At 33.2% G+C, this 20,317-nt stretch overlaps 1 protein-coding gene across 3 annotated transcripts in view; it reads right to left on the bottom strand.

The window, feature by feature from the left end:
• LOC148599664 (retinoic acid receptor alpha-like) overlaps positions 1 to 20,317 on the bottom strand; it is a 153,676-nt gene that overhangs the window by 37,470 nt on the left and 95,889 nt on the right. For all 3 annotated transcript variants that reach the window (XM_088557180.1, XM_088557181.1, XM_088557183.1), the window contains one exon: positions 1,907 to 1,955. The gene's annotated coding sequence lies outside the window, so the exon portion shown is untranslated. The remainder of the gene's footprint in view (positions 1 to 1,906; positions 1,956 to 20,317) is intronic.

The raw sequence follows: 20,317 nt of genomic DNA, 5'->3' as shown, positions 1-20,317 counted from the left end.
CTTGTCAGGATATAATATGGAAAACCACAACTGCAAACCAAACTTGTGCACCATGTTGGGTAAGATGCCATGTTCCTCGCATGTTAAAGAACCCTGCTGTGATATTCGATAGGAGTAGGAACCTTTGCACTCTGCAACAGGAGGCTAAATTGCCGACCTTACCCATCCCTTCCTTCTTCTGGTGGCAATCTAAATTTGTCGACCCTGTTGCCCTTGTGTCCCATCTCTTTTTCATGTTCATTTTATCACTAATTTTATGTTCATTGCCTGAATATAGCTGAAATATTACTGCTTGGGTGTTAAACCCCAACAATCAATCAATCAATCACTTAAGCAGAAACAGATAAGCAGAAACACACTCACTGACCCTAAACATTTTCAAGCCTCTATTAAGCCATACTTTTCTCAATGACATTGCTGAAAATATGCATTTTATTGTAATTTTATATGAAAATAATAGGAGTTTAATGACCACCATGAGTGTTAAAGGTACAAAATGGTTCATAAAACTTTTTGGACTTGAAGCATTAAATTGCTCTACATTTCAAAGGAATTCATGTCATTCTATACAGTGAAACCTTTAAATCTTACACAATTATTATTTTTAACTGCAAAGATATAATAAAAAGATTGTATGTTTTCTATTACCAGTAAAAGAGTTACTTCTCTTTCACAGACCTGGGGTGAATAAGAGAATATAGCTTGTATTAGTAGAAAGAGATAACCCCTTCCTCACACCCCAATCATTTCAATTTCCTGCAGGTTGAAATATTTACATAATTTCAGGTTAAGAATATAACAACAAACAGCAATACCTTATAATGAAAGAAATCAACTGGCAGCCTTAGGATTTTATTGCTTCTGACATTTATATATCAGATATTTAGAATTCTTCAAGCATTGGAGTTGTTACTTGCCTACATTACATTCTAATGAAATCCTCAAAAGAATTTAATGCTATTTTTTCAGAACTGATAATAAAATTCAAAACCCATTTTCTTTTTTTCCCCCAAGAGTAATTATTCAACATCATAATCTTGTGATACTTTTTATTTATAAATACATTTTAACATGCATTTTCTAGACAGAAAATAAATGTCCCTGTATTGTTGATAGATTCTGTTTACAATTCATAATTTTAAATGAAACCCAATCAAATTAGCATTCATAATAAAGCCAATGATTTATATTTTATCTTTCCACTTTTTTTCAATGACTGTACTACTCAATTAAAAAGAATTTAATACCATGTTATGAAGCATTTTAGAGGTATAAAAACAAGTGAAAATGCCCATAACTTTTGTGAAAATAATATGATCAAACTGACATTCTATCCTGATCTGTATTTTATGATGATCAATAACTTGCAAAATTTGAAAAAAGATCCTACAATATCTTCTAAAATTATCATCTGGAAACCTTTGAGGGACGGACAGACAGACAGACACACAACTTTTATAAGGGTTTCATGTAATATCTCACCACTTTGTATAGATGGGTATGATAAGACATATGTCCATGAGGGATTCCATTATATTTTTTCTGCATGTTACAGTTAGTATATTTTAAAAAAAAATTAAAAATTGTGTCAAGAAATCGAAGCTCTCCCTGATCAGATCTTAATTTAGGATCACGTCTTCACTTCCTGTCTTGTCAGTTTCTACTCTATAATACTATAATACAAGTACATACACACAAAAATCAATTTCTGATGATAAGTACATTGCCAATTTTTAATATCAACTTGCAGCTTCAATTACCTCTGAATTTTTTTATCTATATTCAAAAAACATATATTCATATAAATATTAAAGACACATACTTACTTGTCTCAAATAAAAAAAATACATGTACTATAAAATAAAACATCTGACAACACAAGTTAGTACACAAGAAAAGAACTAACCTCTTTTCTGTCTAGCTTTAACTACTTTTCTCCTCAGCTACCTTGATACCTGTGGATATTATAGATTGCATTATTATCCAGTAATCAGTGTCAATCAGTGTTGTACATGGACAGTACATTTGTGGCCATAGTAGTAGGGGATAGTGACCTTTGGTTAAAGGGATTCTGGTAAGAACTTGTACTTTGTTCTAATTAATGAAGAAGATATTGATCCTTGAGATTCCATTAGGGCAGAGAATATCATAGAAATTTATAAAGAGTAGTGTAATTCCATTGTTCCAGAATAGAGTTAATAACCTTAGATGCTAAAGTGCTATCTCCAATGCAGCTTTACCTTGCAAAACTATAAAGAATAAAAAGCGAGTGCAACTTATATTGGCTACACAGAACCAAGAACTACTAATACAACTAAGTAGATGTCTGTGTAAGAATCATGCAAATTCTGTAATATGTGATACACCCTAAAAAAGGCTACATATTTTTATTTTTTGTAATTAAGTTGTTTTATGGGTGTATATTATGAAATGTGTAATTATTCATTCAAATCTGAAAACCTGTCTACACCAAACCATGAATAATCTGAAAACCTGTCTACACCAAACCATGAATAATCTGAAAACCTGTCTATACCAAATCCTGGATAATCTGAAAATACGGTCTAAACCATTCATTTAGTAATCTGAAAACCTGACACTTTTTAAACTCCTTAATATCATTTTGAATATATTTTGAACCTTGAAAACTCCTGTTTTATCCAGGTTTAGAGAGGCTACACTGCATACAGGATTAAAGGATATGATTTGCTAAAAATTTTAAAACAGACCTCATTAAAATTGACCAAGAAAGGGCAATAAATACATTTTAAAAATATGTTTGTTTTTTTCTCTTTTAATCTCTATTATCCAAATCATTTGGGTCTGAACCCTCAAAATTACAACTGGTGGGGTTAAGTACATATAATCCTCTCAGTCAATATCACTGACTTACAGTCTATACTTCATGATGAATGGTGACCAATGTTCAATAAGACATTGGTCTCAAATGATCTGTTACACAAGGGTACAGTGACTGTGGTCCCAAATGGTCTATTACACAAGGGTACAGTGACTATGGTCTCAAATAGTCTGTTACGCAAGAGTACAGTGACTGTGGTCCCAAATGGTCTGTTACATAAGGGTACAGTGACTGTAACTTGTTCAGTTTACAAAGAATAAAAAAACTTTGATTTAAACAGACTGTAAAAAATGTCTGGTTTAGAGAGGTTGTTGGAATATTCATTATTTGGTTAAGACAGGTTATTAGAATATTCATGATTTAGTTTAGACAGGTTATTGAATTATTGTTTGGTTTAGAAAATTATTGAAGTTTTAATTGTTTTGGTTTAGACAGGTTGGATTATTCCTTGTTTGGTATAGACAGGTTATTAAATAATTCATTGTTTGGTTAAGACAGTTTATTAGATTATTCATTGTTGGGTTTAGACAGGTTACTAGATTATTCATTGTTTGGTATAGACAGGTTATTAGATTATTCATTGTTTGGTTAAGACAGGTAATTAGATTATTCATTGTTCGGTTTAGACAGTTATTAGATTATTCATCATTTGGGTTAGACAGGTCTCATTGTATATGGCCTTACAACACTAAGATTTTTTTTCCCATAGCCAGATAAAATGATCTTTCTTTCACATGGCCAGATGAAATGTGCCATCTAAAGTATTAACCAGACTTTACAGTTGAAAGGAACAAATTTATCCTTTAATCTCTATTAAAAGGTGTTGTCACTGACTTTATATAAATAGACAGGTTAATATCAGAATGGGCTCACTGTACTACAATGGTCTACTTTATTTACAGTATACTGAGAAGTACATGTATAGCAGTGACTGATCTGAGTGTACAGAAGGGCAGTGTTCTAGGATTTTTCAAAATTCTACTTTTCCACAGAAAAACTCCAAATGAAGATTAATTATCTCAATTTGTCTGCTCTCCATACTTTACAGGTCCTTCAAAAATTCATATTTTCTGCTTTCTAATTGGAGAGTGGAGCATAAAAAGCAACTTTCCCATACCAAAATTTCACCTGCCACAGGTGACGGGAAAGTGGAATCCTAGAACACTGAAGACCTCAATTCTTTTCCTTATGTGAAGAAATAGTACATTATATTCACTTCCTAAATGACAAATTTGTATGGTTATTTATCAAACTTTATTTCTTGCTGAGTGTTTTCATCTTTCATAACATTTTAATTTTCATTTTTGTAAGACATGATTGATGAACCAACTTCCTCCAAATCTGCCTATGTACCGTTTGTGTGGTACCAATTTTATGACTTTGGTGGGTTTGACAAACTACTAATAGGAATTTTTTAATTACTTTGTGTGACAGAATTACCAAATTCATGAATTCAAATTTAAACCTTGTTCCCACAGAGAAGACAGAGAAGAGTTAAAAAAACCCTAAAATATATCAAAACCAACATTATATAGTAAGGTACCTTATAGTGAACTTCAAACAGATCCATATTGTATCCAAGATGTAAGTCTCAACACTTAATGTCAACAGATATAATTTAATGATTTGTTATAAAGTTACTCATCCACAAAAAAAAAAAAAAGAAAAAAAAAGACACTTCACCATTTTGCCATGAACTTTCTTATAGAACTACTTATGTCTAACAGATGTATTGGCTCTGACTTAAGGTACAGGACATCAGGCACACAGAATCAAGTAATGGGCTCATTGCACATGATAAAACTCCAGTATGAAGATGAGTAACAGGTGTGTGTTATGGTATACATTGGCACAGCCTGGCTAAATTTGGAGCAAAAAATCAAGGACACAAACATACTCACAGTTGAGATAAAAGTTAGTTTGTATAGGGTTTCATGCTGTTAATTTGAACGTGTGTTCTTTTTAATTTTTTGTGTTGTAGGTTTTTTATCTTTTGTCTTTTTTTGGTAACTCAGGCAACACATACACTGCTTCTATTAAAAAAATATAAAGAAACTTATCCTATTAGAATCCAAATAAATCACAGAAACTCCATTTAATCATTATTGCTATCGCTTGGGGTAGAACAATTAAGAACCAGTCCATATAAAATTCAGACACTGCCAATGGTAGAGGAATTCATGGTGTAAAATTAATTCACCAAACAATATAATGCTTTTTTGTTCCACATATGCTATAGTTTTACATAATAATAATCCTTTCCATATTTAGAAATTTATTATTGGGAAAACCATCCATTAATCTCCCACTAAAACCAACCAAATCAAGAATGATAACTCTTGCAAAGTACCAATTTTATGTACAATCTATATATTTTTTATCTCAAGAGCATAACAACTAAATGCTAAACTTAGATTGGTTATGTGATCAGTAACTGTTCCTGATAAAAAAATGAAAATGAGTTTGTAGGGTTTTGACATGCATGAATCACCTTCTGTCTGATTATTTTAAAACTGCTACTTAATAAACAAACTGCATATAAGTTTTTCATCACAAGATGATATTTCTCATAGAAATAACCTCTGGATCATTGACCCTATAACATTATCTATATACAAGGAAGATCAATGAGATAGATTGATGGCCAGAGAGTTCAATGAACTTTCATCCCAATGACAGAGGAAAAGGCATGTATTTAACCTAGAAATCCATAAAATCAACTTTGAAATAACCCTTTGATCATTATAACCATTCTCAAAGGTCAAGGAAATATCATTGAATCCTAAATCCTAATGATGCTAAAATCTCTCTCCCAGGTGGCAGAGACAGGAATCCGGGTTTGGAAGGGTTTAAATAGCATACCTAGATTGAGGAAATAATGGCAAGACAATCTTTTAGGGTTAAATTTTTAAAAATCTAGATTTTTCTGCAAATAATAATAATTTTTTTCTTCAGGAAGAGGGGTTAATACTTGGACAGCCCCCACTATGAATCTGCACCTTTTTATATACATTCCTCTGAAATCTATCATTAATTATGATGAGGTGGTAGAGTAAAGAAGATTGACCTATAAAAGTCAGCTTGTAGAATATGACTTGTATTGCATTTTGCACAAACTTCCAATTTGTTTTTAAAATATTTTCAATTATGCAGTTAAAATTATTTCTGCAGATCTTTCAACCATTATATGTATATATCCAGTCAAAACAAATGAAGATTCAAAGGAATTTAACCTTGAATACTGACCAATCATGTCATTTTAATCAAGTGGAACTAAAAGTGGACTACATGTAGTTGCCAATGATATACTTGACATCATTTCTATTTCTTTTCATGGAAAAATAAAGTATTTCTATATCCCGGCTAGGGTTCTGAGCACTATTTAGTCGCCTTTTACGACAAGCTTAGCGCTGCTGCAGGCCTATTCTTTTAACACCCGGACCTGCACGGGTAAGGGACACAACTGTTGAAATCAGTGATATGTTTGTATCATATTCAATTTCACCAATGCCTATCAAGCTTTCATTTGAAACAGAATGAAATCAATCCAAGTTACTTTGATGCTTACATGAGATTGATATAAAATGCTGAATACAAACGTCCCAATGATTTTTAAGAGTTGTGTCCCCTACCCTGGTCCTCCTTAAGTCAAAATTTTGTTTGTCATGAAATGTTTCTAAAACAAATTTGAATCCTCAGCCAACTATGTAAGCTATCCATTTACACCATGTAATTTTGCAATTGCCTCAACTAACAGGAGTGCGACTTTCTATAACACATGCTGTGCGTCAGAGTAACAGTGGTAAATGACCAAATACAGCATACTGCATAAAATTTTTGTGGTTTTTGTGGGTGAGCCAGACCAAGAAAGTTGGTTCCCAATGAAAAGCAGATTCCCATTGATGTGTGTACTGAAAACTTCAAAACCACAAATTTAAAAATCCACAAACTTGTGTATTTTCCCTAAACCATGAAAATCGGTATCCATGAATTAAAGTTCTTTCACAGTACATTGTTTCTTAAATACTTCATTTCAAACAGAATGATTTTGGGTTATTCATGTTTCAGTGTATGACAATCCCCCATTAACCATAGAATTGAAGTTCATCCCCAATAAGTACATTATTCATTAATTTTCTTACCTATGGCTCAAAGTTTTGGGAAGTCAAGGACTCACTCATGCTGCCCTCATGTCAGTCATGATCAAATTATTTCCATCTGAGTTCTACCTAAATACTGTTCCTTATAAACAGAGCAGGACAAAAAACTAGCCTAGAGAACTTGACACTTCTTTCCAACAACATGAGGAAAGGGTGTGCTATTCACACATTCATTCACAATTTGGAGAAGGCATTAACTTTCAATGTCAAAATATTGTACTTCCTTGACAACTGACTTCAACTATGTATAAGTACATTTCTCTAGTTGGTTATACAGCCAGATGTGCCACATACAATAATCATTCATATGATCCTATGATAATTTACATATGATTGTCATATGTTAATTCTGGCTTGGTATTATATGATAAACACATGTTTGTAAAAAAAAAAAAACAAAAAGAAAACATGATAATCATATGTAAATTGGAACATATGATTATCATATGATTCTCATGTGTGGCAATTTTGACTGTGGGTATTCCTGAATATTTTGTTTTGTACTGGGAATCTGCTACCACCAAACCACTCCCAATCAGTGCTGGTTCAAGGTCCAGGACCCCAAAGGACCATTGAAATTTCATTTACTCGGGTCCTGGACCAACAATGTTTTACTATTTTTTGAAGACCCTTCACTTCCTTCTGGTGGACCAAATTAATTTGGCATGCAATAATGTCCAGGACATTTCTCTAATGAAAGTGAATTCAAACGTCTGCCACTGTGAATAACATTTTAACGTTAGGTATACTCAAATCTGAAGAACATAATATGAGGATAACTTTTATGAAGTTCTGTTTATACAGGGTTTATGTTAGACAGGTAATTGGTTTATGCAGGGTTCATGTTAGACAGGTATTCAGTTTTTAAAGGGAATACATTAGATGTCTGCAGGTAACATACTTGTTATGTAGAATTATATTTGAAAAGTAAAGTGGAGATTGCTTTAGATTGTTGGTTCCTCTATAGATCTCAGTCTTTCATTGATTTTCCCTTAGAATTTTATACTAAGGATTTTTAAAAAATGCATAAACTGATTCAATAAAACATTCACCCATGTATCTCTACTTAAGACACGTAGAAAATTTATTTTCTGCCAAATAAATAGGGGGCATCCACGAAGAGCTGGAAGAAAAGTTATCTTGATTTATAAACAGCCAGTTTATCTTTCATTTTCATTCAAAAAAGGGGGAAAGGAAAGTTCCAAGGTTTCTATAGTAAATTTCTGCAAAAAATGTACAAAATCAACAATTTTGTTTTTACAAAAAGGGTTTAATGCACTTATACCCTGCTGTATGACATTTAAAATGTAGTTTATGTGGATAATATTTATTTAAACATGCAGGGACATGTTGCTGAACTTATCAAGGTTTTGAGAGTTCCATCTATATTACATTTAAACATGTTGGTTGTTTTGGTTTTTTTTTAAGTTCTGAGATATTAAAGTCAAAATAACAAAATGACTTACAAACACTGACCTAAGATTGAAAAAAAGAAAAAAAAAAACTTAAGTACTGAAGTGATAACTCTTTCAACCTTATATGTATTCTAAATTAATCAGTGGTATTTCTGATGTGTTAGGTTGAATGTCCACAGATCAGAATTATGACAAGCTGACAACAACCTTCCTAAGTTTTAATCTTATATTCTTCATGAATCTCGATTATTGTTGGGTTTGTGATGCTGAGTTCTGTGTTTGCCTTGAAGTTCTTTGAGTTGTATGTGAATTGTGTATTATTTGTTTTTTTTTATGTTCTGAACCAGTGGCAGATCCATGGATATTCTGGGGTTGGAACATCCTTTTTGATTTTGTGTAAATTTTGGCAAAAATGAGCACATAATAACCTGTAACCCCTTTCCAAGATCAATCAGATAGTTGTTTTTTGTTCCTTGTTTTTTTTTTTTTTTTTATATATATTCTCTCTAAAATGAATCACTTTTTAAGGATATTTGTTGGTCATATTTGGCCATGTTTGTCATATTTTCGGACTCCTCTGGTTTTATCCACTTCATAGTATTAATTTCCTTTTCCCAGCAACCCACACTTTTCTTTTCATCAAACACACCTTAAAAAGTTATTTGGGAATTAATTAATTGAAATCCTTGTTCTTTCTTTGATGTTTTTAACAGATAAAACTTACAAAGACAAACCAATGAAAAATCTAGGGGAATCCTTTCCCCACCATAATTTCAAATGCTTATATCTCAAAAATGACACAATGAACCATCTATGTAATGCAGAGATTTGACCTTCAAGACTATTCCAGAGGTCAAACTTTTATAAGCTATTGATTTAGCATAGAATAGACCACATTAAAATTCCAGTATTGGAGTAAATGACCTCACAACGAATGACCACAGAGTTGGAAATTTAAATAGTTGATCATTCTACTTAAGACAATTGAAATGTCAATCAATATACCATGATATATTTTGGGATAAACTGATTCAAAATAGTTCCATTTAAAAAAAAAATTCCAAAAGCAATTTTAACCTGAATTTGTACCCTGAAACCTGTGATCAAATGATTCCTTGAATGATTGATCAACGGATTGTAATTTAACTTTAAGGTCAAAAGGCATGCAGATATTTCATGCCATTCAGAAGAGGAGCATTTGGTCAAGGCAGCAAACCCTGGTTTGTCAAAGACCAACATGCTGAGCCAAAAATTTAATGTGCAACACAAGAAGGTAGACTTCCCAACTTAGGCCAAGAAAAAATACATCTGTTTAAAGTTACATTGGATGAAAAATAGGGTAGGTAGGTAAAAGGATAGTTTGACTTGAACAGAGATTTACTATAAATTGATATAGTTAAGAGGCATTGTATTAAAATATCAATAAAATGTGGTAGAGATAGGGTTGGTAGGGTAACCTTAAGTGTCAGTCTCTATAAGAATCAGGCAGTGGGTGAAACATAGTATGAAAAAACAGTGAAAATGAACATTTCAAGGGTAGATAACTCAATCAAATACATCATTTTTCTAAGCCAGCACTCTACAGTTTAGTTTAGTTTCAGACTTTTGGCTAGGGATGAAAAATGACATAAATGGAAACCGGTGGTTGCTATAGTGATTAAAAATGAAGAATCTATTGTTAATGAAACATTTTCTGAAAAAAGGGGCATTTTAAAAGTATTTTGCAATGTTTTATATATTTTCAATGTTGAAGGGGCTTTTTTTCAATGACAATTTGACTTCATTGTGAAAGTGAAAGTAAGTCAATTTTTCACCATGCTAAATTTAGTAAGTGGATTACAAAGTGAAATAGCTCAAAATCTAACCGGCGATGCCCATATGAGGAAGGGGTTTTTGATGGAAAAAGTTTGAACAGTTTCAGGGGATGAAATAAAAATTTCAGATATTTTGCGGGAAATTTGATATTTTTCAACCTGATTTTATGAACTTTTTTGCAAATTTTCGCATATTTTTGCATGATTTCTATGGTAACCCTATATGCTGTGGGTAATTTTTTTCCAGAAAATTTTTACTGCATCCTGAAGGCCTTGGCTTGAGCTATTTCTAGATATACAGATTTACAGATACTTGACAATTTTTTAAAGTGAAAAATGTTACAAAGCATCAGATTACAAGACCAAAATTAGGCAGTTCTACAATACTGTGGAGTGCTGGCTAACATTCTATTGATAATTTTCTGAGCAAACCCAGTGAAGCAGAGATCAAATAATGGTCTTTACAAATAAATAAAGTATTCTTGAGTGACATTATATTGTCAGATCAGTGGGGTTTTGACATGCATGTTTCTGATTTTTACCATTTTGCCCGATTAATAATATTAATAATAATAATAATAATAATGATAATAATACTTCATTTCAAGGGGGTAACACAGTTAGTAAATACACTAGTCTTCTCTGAGGCCCTCAACAGTATCTGTAAACAATGGGGGTATGTGTACAAACTGTAAGACAGATGAACATCCAACTCTTCAGAGAATGCCACATCATCTGTAAACAGTGCGGGTATGTGGACAGACTGAAAGACAGATGAACATGCAACTCTTCCGAGGGTGTCACATCATCTGTAAACAGTGGGGGTATGTGGACAGACTGAAAGACAGATGAACATGCAACTCTCCCGAGGGTGTTACATCATCTTTAAACGGTGGGGGTATGTGGACAGACTGAAAGGTAGATGAACCTACAACTCTTCCGAGGGTGTCACATCATCAGTAAACAGTTGGGTATGTGGACAGACTGAAAGACAGATGAACATACAACTCTTCCGAGGGTGTCACATCATCTGTAAACAGTGCGGGTATGTGGACAGACTGAAAGACAGATGAACATACAACTCTTCCGAGGGTGTTACATAATACTGTGAAAGTACTATTGTTTGTGGGGTACCAATTTTCGTGGTTTTCATAGGTAGACCAAACCATGAAATTTGATTTCCAATGAAAACAAGATTCCCATTGATGTGTACACTGAAAACATTCAAACCACGATTTCAAGAATTCACGAACTTATGTTTCTTCCCTGATCCACGAAAATTGGTATCCACAAATTAAAGTACTTTCACAGTACCTCACCACTTCATGTGGCAGGGGTATAAAGAATTACTTGATTGTCTTCTGATTCTTATCATCCTGTGGTTGCAGTTAACACAGTATTGTAACAAACATTCCTGCCAGGTAAATAAAATATCTCCTAAAGTATTGTTTATATAAAAGATCATGAAAAACATCTAAATGACTGGAGCTAAACAAGTACAACTCTACTCAGAGTCCACTCTATAACTCCATCTCATCAAATAAGCCAAATAAACCATATGGGAGATAACCTAGAAATGACAACATCATACAAGAATTTCAGGTAAGCCATTAAGCATAAGATAAACATTTTAAACAGTTTTAGAAAGGTCTATAAATGTCATTGGCACTAATCTAGTTGATCCTGATATATGGACAGATTGGTCATAGCTGGTCATGAGCTAACAACAATAGGTCACTGATGTCAAATCAATACATTAAAGCTAGCTGGGGCATGTGGACATCTCACTGGTCTTATCAGTCTTCCCATACCTGTAAAGTCATTTGATTTCTACAGTGTATGCAAAATTGGTTTAGAGATTACCAGACCAAATATCATATTTATTTGATCATTTAAAAAAATTAAGATTTTTATAGGACCGAAGGTGTTTTTACCAAACATGTCTGTCGGTCCTCCAGTAATTCGTTTTAACTGTTTTTAAGGTACCCCAGTACACTTAAACCTGTATTAAGTGTACGTATAGGAATCAGGCAAAATTGGAAAAATCAGAAAGATGTGTGTAAAAATCCAACCGATCAGACAATACTTCCAATTTGTTTTTAAAATATTTTCAATTATGCAGTTAAAATTATTTCTGCAGATCTTTCAACCATTATATGTATATATCCAGTCAAAACAAATGAAGATTCAAAGGAATTTAACCTTGAATACTGACCAATCATGTCATTTTAATCAAGTGGAACTAAAAGTGGACTACATGTAGTTGCCAATGATATACTTGACATCATTTCTATTTCTTTTCATGGAAAAATAAAGTATTTCTATATCCCGGCTAGGGTTCTGAGCACTATTTAGTTGCCTTTTACGACAAGCTTAGCGCTGCTGCAGGCCTATTCTTTTAACACCCGGACCTGCACGGGTAAGGGACACAACTGTTGAAATCAGTGATATGTTTGTATCATATTCAATTTCACCAATGCCTATCAAGCTTTCATTTGAAACAGAATGAAATCAATCCAAGTTACTTTGATGCTTACATGAGATTGATATAAAATGCTGAATACAAACGTCCCAATGATTTTTAAGAGTTGTGTCCCCTACCCTGGTCCTCCTTAAGTCAAAATTTTGTTTGTCATGAAATGTTTCTAAAACAAATTTGAATCCTCAGCCAACTATGTAAGCTATCCATTTACACCATGTAATTTTGCAATTGCCTCAACTAACAGGAGTGCGACTTTCTATAACACATGCTGTGCGTCAGAGTAACAGTGGTAAATGACCAAATACAGCATACTGCATAAAATTTTTGTGGTTTTTGTGGGTGAGCCAGACCAAGAAAGTTGGTTCCCAATGAAAAGCAGATTCCCATTGATGTGTGTACTGAAAACTTCAAAACCACAAATTTAAAAATCCACAAACTTGTGTATTTTCCCTAAACCATGAAAATCGGTATCCATGAATTAAAGTTCTTTCACAGTACATTGTTTCTTAAATACTTCATTTCAAACAGAATGATTTTGGGTTATTCATGTTTCAGTGTATGACAATCCCCCATTAACCATAGAATTGAAGTTCATCCCCAATAAGTACATTATTCATTAATTTTCTTACCTATGGCTCAAAGTTTTGGGAAGTCAAGGACTCACTCATGCTGCCCTCATGTCAGTCATGATCAAATTATTTCCATCTGAGTTCTACCTAAATACTGTTCCTTATAAACAGAGCAGGACAAAAAACTAGCCTAGAGAACTTGACACTTCTTTCCAACAACATGAGGAAAGGGTGTGCTATTCACACATTCATTCACAATTTGGAGAAGGCATTAACTTTCAATGTCAAAATATTGTACTTCCTTGACAACTGACTTCAACTATGTATAAGTACATTTCTCTAGTTGGTTATACAGCCAGATGTGCCACATACAATAATCATTCATATGATCCTATGATAATTTACATATGATTGTCATATGTTAATTCTGGCTTGGTATTATATGATAAACACATGTTTGTAAAAAAAAAAAACAAAAAGAAAACATGATAATCATATGTAAATTGGAACATATGATTATCATATGATTCTCATGTGTGGCAATTTTGACTGTGGGTATTCCTGAATATTTTGTTTTGTACTGGGAATCTGCTACCACCAAACCACTCCCAATCAGTGCTGGTTCAAGGTCCAGGACCCCAAAGGACCATTGAAATTTCATTTACTCGGGTCCTGGACCAACAATGTTTTACTATTTTTTGAAGACCCTTCACTTCCTTCTGGTGGACCAAATTAATTTGGCATGCAATAATGTCCAGGACATTTCTCTAATGAAAGTGAATTCAAACGTCTGCCACTGTGAATAACATTTTAACGTTAGGTATACTCAAATCTGAAGAACATAATATGAGGATAACTTTTATGAAGTTCTGTTTATACAGGGTTTATGTTAGACAGGTAATTGGTTTATGCAGGGTTCATGTTAGACAGGTATTCAGTTTTTAAAGGGAATACATTAGATGTCTGCAGGTAACATACTTGTTATGTAGAATTATATTTGAAAAGTAAAGTGGAGATTGCTTTAGATTGTTGGTTCCTCTATAGATCTCAGTCTTTCATTGATTTTCCCTTAGAATTTTATACTAAGGATTTTTAAAAAATGCATAAACTGATTCAATAAAACATTCACCCATGTATCTCTACTTAAGACACGTAGAAAATTTATTTTCTGCCAAATAAATAGGGGGCATCCACGAAGAGCTGGAAGAAAAGTTATCTTGATTTATAAACAGCCAGTTTATCTTTCATTTTCATTCAAAAAAGGGGGAAAGGAAAGTTCCAAGGTTTCTATAGTAAATTTCTGCAAAAAATGCACAAAATCAACAATTTTGTTTTTACAAAAAGGGTTTAATGCACTTATACCCTGCTGTATGACATTTAAAATGTAGTTTATGTGGATAATATTTATTTAAACATGCAGGGACATGTTGCTGAACTTATCAAGGTTTTGAGAGTTCCATCTATATTACATTTAAACATGTTGGTTGTTTTGGTTTTTTTTTAAGTTCTGAGATATTAAAGTCAAAATAACAAAATGACTTACAAACACTGACCTAAGATTGAAAAAAAGAAAAAAAAAAACTTAAGTACTGAAGTGATAACTCTTTCAACCTTATATGTATTCTAAATTAATCAGTGGTATTTCTGATGTGTTAGGTTGAATGTCCACAGATCAGAATTATGACAAGCTGACAACAACCTTCCTAAGTTTTAATCTTATATTCTTCATGAATCTCGATTATTGTTGGGTTTGTGATGCTGAGTTCTGTGTTTGCCTTGAAGTTCTTTGAGTTGTATGTGAATTGTGTATTATTTGTTTTTTTTTATGTTCTGAACCAGTGGCAGATCCATGGATATTCTGGGGTTGGAACATCCTTTTTGATTTTGTGTAAATTTTGGCAAAAATGAGCACATAATAACCTGTAACCCCTTTCCAAGATCAATCAGATAGTTGTTTTTTGTTCCTTGTTTTTTTTTTTTTTTTTATATATATTCTCTCTAAAATGAATCACTTTTTAAGGATATTTGTTGGTCATATTTGGCCATGTTTGTCATATTTTCGGACTCCTCTGGTTTTATCCACTTCATAGTATTAATTTCCTTTTCCCAGCAACCCACACTTTTCTTTTCATCAAACACACCTTAAAAAGTTATTTGGGAATTAATTAATTGAAATCCTTGTTCTTTCTTTGATGTTTTTAACAGATAAAACTTACAAAGACAAACCAATGAAAAATCTAGGGGAATCCTTTCCCCACCATAATTTCAAATGCTTATATCTCAAAAATGACACAATGAACCATCTATGTAATGCAGAGATTTGACCTTCAAGACTATTCCAGAGGTCAAACTTTTATAAGCTATTGATTTAGCATAGAATAGACCACATTAAAATTCCAGTATTGGAGTAAATGACCTCACAACGAATGACCACAGAGTTGGAAATTTAAATAGTTGATCATTCTACTTAAGACAATTGAAATGTCAATCAATATACCATGATATATTTTGGGATAAACTGATTCAAAATAGTTCCATTTAAAAAAAAAATTCCAAAAGCAATTTTAACCTGAATTTGTACCCTGAAACCTGTGATCAAATGATTCCTTGAATGATTGATCAACGGATTGTAATTTAACTTTAAGGTCAAAAGGCATGCAGATATTTCATGCCATTCAGAAGAGGAGCATTTGGTCAAGGCAGCAAACCCTGGTTTGTCAAAGACCAACATGCTGAGCCAAAAATTTAATGTGCAACACAAGAAGGTAGACTTCCCAACTTAGGCCAAGAAAAAATACATCTGTTTAAAGTTACATTGGATGAAAAATAGGGTAGGTAGGTAAAAGGATAGTTTGACTTGAACAGAGATTTACTATAAATTGATATAGTTAAGAGGCATTGTATTAAAATATCAATAAAATGTGGTAGAGATAGGGTTGGTAGGGTAACCTTAAGTGTCAGTCTCTATAAGAATCAGGCAGTGGGTGAAACATAGTATGAAAAAACAGTGAAAATGAACATTTCAAGGGTAGATAACTCAATCAAATACATCATTTTTCTAAGCCAGCACTCTACAGTTTAGTTTAGTTTCAGACTTTTGGCTAGGGATGAAAAATGACATAAATGGAAACCGGTGGTTGCTATAGTGATTAAAAATGAAGAATCTATTGTTAATGAAACATTTTCTGAAAAAAGGGGCATTTTAAAAGTATTTTGCAATGTTTTATATATTTTCAATGTTGAAGGGGCTTTTTTTCAATGACAATTTGACTTCATTGTGAAAGTGAAAGTAAGTCAATTTTTCACCATGCTAAATTTAGTAAGTGGATTACAAAGTGAAATAGCTCAAAATCTAACCGGCGATGCCCATATGAGGAAGGGGTTTTTGATGGAAAAAGTTTGAACAGTTTCAGGGGATGAAATAAAAATTTCAGATATTTTGCGGGAAATTTGATATTTTTCAACCTGATTTTATGAACTTTTTTGCAAATTTTCGCATATTTTTGCATGATTTCTATGGTAACCCTATATGCTGTGGGTAATTTTTTTCCAGAAAATTTTTACTGCATCCTGAAGGCCTTGGCTTGAGCTATTTCTAGATATACAGATTTACAGATACTTGACAATTTTTTAAAGTGAAAAATGTTACAAAGCATCAGATTACAAGACCAAAATTAGGCAGTTCTACAATACTGTGGAGTGCTGGCTAACATTCTATTGATAATTTTCTGAGCAAACCCAGTGAAGCAGAGATCAAATAATGGTCTTTACAAATAAATAAAGTATTCTTGAGTGACATTATATTGTCAGATCAGTGGGGTTTTGACATGCATGTTTCTGATTTTTACCATTTTGCCCGATTAATAATATTAATAATAATAATAATAATAATGATAATAATACTTCATTTCAAGGGGGTAACACAGTTAGTAAATACACTAGTCTTCTCTGAGGCCCTCAACAGTATCTGTAAACAATGGGGGTATGTGTACAAACTGTAAGACAGATGAACATCCAACTCTTCAGAGAATGCCACATCATCTGTAAACAGTGCGGGTATGTGGACAGACTGAAAGACAGATGAACATGCAACTCTTCCGAGGGTGTCACATCATCTGTAAACAGTGGGGGTATGTGGACAGACTGAAAGACAGATGAACATGCAACTCTCCCGAGGGTGTTACATCATCTTTAAACGGTGGGGGTATGTGGACAGACTGAAAGGTAGATGAACCTACAACTCTTCCGAGGGTGTCACATCATCAGTAAACAGTTGGGTATGTGGACAGACTGAAAGACAGATGAACATACAACTCTTCCGAGGGTGTCACATCATCTGTAAACAGTGCGGGTATGTGGACAGACTGAAAGACAGATGAACATACAACTCTTCCGAGGGTGTTACATAATACTGTGAAAGTACTATTGTTTGTGGGGTACCAATTTTCGTGGTTTTCATAGGTAGACCAAACCATGAAATTTGATTTCCAATGAAAACAAGATTCCCATTGATGTGTACACTGAAAACATTCAAACCACGATTTCAAGAATTCACGAACTTATGTTTCTTCCCTGATCCACGAAAATTGGTATCCACAAATTAAAGTACTTTCACAGTACCTCACCACTTCATGTGGCAGGGGTATAAAGAATTACTTGATTGTCTTCTGATTCTTATCATCCTGTGGTTGCAGTTAACACAGTATTGTAACAAACATTCCTGCCAGGTAAATAAAATATCTCCTAAAGTATTGTTTATATAAAAGATCATGAAAAACATCTAAATGACTGGAGCTAAACAAGTACAACTCTACTCAGAGTCCACTCTATAACTCCATCTCATCAAATAAGCCAAATAAACCATATGGGAGATAACCTAGAAATGACAACATCATACAAGAATTTCAGGTAAGCCATTAAGCATAAGATAAACATTTTAAACAGTTTTAGAAAGGTCTATAAATGTCATTGGCACTAATCTAGTTGATCCTGATATATGGACAGATTGGTCATAGCTGGTCATGAGCTAACAACAATAGGTCACTGATGTCAAATCAATACATTAAAGCTAGCTGGGGCATGTGGACATCTCACTGGTCTTATCAGTCTTCCCATACCTGTAAAGTCATTTGATTTCTACAGTGTATGCAAAATTGGTTTAGAGATTACCAGACCAAATATCATATTTATTTGATCATTTAAAAAAATTAAGATTTTTATAGGACCGAAGGTGTTTTTACCAAACATGTCTGTCGGTCCTCCAGTAATTCGTTTTAACTGTTTTTAAGGTACCCCAGTACACTTAAACCTGTATTAAGTGTACGTATAGGAATCAGGCAAAATTGGAAAAATCAGAAAGATGTGTGTAAAAATCCAACCGATCAGACAATACTTCCAATTTGTTTTTAAAATATTTTCAATTATGCAGTTAAAATTATTTCTGCAGATCTTTCAACCATTATATGTATATATCCAGTCAAAACAAATGAAGATTCAAAGGAATTTAACCTTGAATACTGACCAATCATGTCATTTTAATCAAGTGGAACTAAAAGTGGACTACATGTAGTTGCCAATGATATACTTGACATCATTTCTATTTCTTTTCATGGAAAAATAAAGTATTTCTATATCCCGGCTAGGGTTCTGAGCACTATTTAGTCGCCTTTTACGACAAGCTTAGCGCTGCTGCAGGCCTATTCTTTTAACACCCGGACCTGCACGGGTAAGGGACACAACTGTTGAAATCAGTGATATGTTTGTATCATATTCAATTTCACCAATGCCTATCAAGCTTTCATTTGAAACAGAATGAAATCAATCCAAGTTACTTTGATGCTTACATGAGATTGATATAAAATGCTGAATACAAACGTCCCAATGATTTTTAAGAGTTGTGTCCCCTACCCTGGTCCTCCTTAAGTCAAAATTTTGTTTGTCATGAAATGTTTCTAAAACAAATTTGAATCCTCAGCCAACTATGTAAGCTATCCATTTACACCATGTAATTTTGCAATTGCCTCAACTAACAGGAGTGCGACTTTCTATAACACATGCTGTGTGTCAGAGTAACAGTGGTAAATGACCAAATACAGCATACTGCATAAAATTTTTGTGGTTTTTGTGGGTGAGCCAGACCAAGAAAGTTGGTTCCCAATGAAAAGCAGATTCCCATTGATGTGTGTACTGAAAACTTCAAAACCACAAATTTAAAAATCCACAAACTTGTGTATTTTCCCTAAACCATGAAAATCGGTATCCATGAATTAAAGTTCTTTCACAGTACATTGTTTCTTAAATACTTCATTTCAAACAGAATGATTTTGGGTTATTCATGTTTCAGTGTATGACAATCCCCCATTAACCATAGAATTGAAGTTCATCCCCAATAAGTACATTATTCATTAATTTTCTTACCTATGGCTCAAAGTTTTGGGAAGTCAAGGACTCACTCATGCTGCCCTCATGTCAGTCATGATCAAATTATTTCCATCTGAGTTCTACCTAAATACTGTTCCTTATAAACAGAGCAGGACAAAAAACTAGCCTAGAGAACTTGACACTTCTTTCCAACAACATGAGGAAAGGGTGTGCTATTCACACATTCATTCACAATTTGGAGAAGGCATTAACTTTCAATGTCAAAATATTGTACTTCCTTGACAACTGACTTCAACTATGTATAAGTACATTTCTCTAGTTGGTTATACAGCCAGATGTGCCACATACAATAATCATTCATATGATCCTATGATAATTTACATATGATTGTCATATGTTAATTCTGGCTTGGTATTATATGATAAACACATGTTTGTAAAAAAAAAAAAACAAAAAGAAAACATGATAATCATATGTAAATTGGAACATATGATTATCATATGATTCTCATGTGTGGCAATTTTGACTGTGGGTATTCCTGAATATTTTGTTTTGTACTGGGAATCTGCTACCACCAAACCACTCCCAATCAGTGCTGGTTCAAGGTCCAGGACCCCAAAGGACCATTGAAATTTC

This window comes from Perna viridis, chromosome 13, assembly GCF_037379345.1.
Source record: "Perna viridis isolate PV_CMFRI_1.1 ecotype Kerala chromosome 13, ASM3737934v1, whole genome shotgun sequence".
In the NCBI taxonomy this organism is placed as follows: Eukaryota; Metazoa; Mollusca; class Bivalvia; order Mytilida; family Mytilidae; genus Perna; species Perna viridis.
This window is presented reverse-complemented; position numbering and strand designations above follow the sequence as displayed.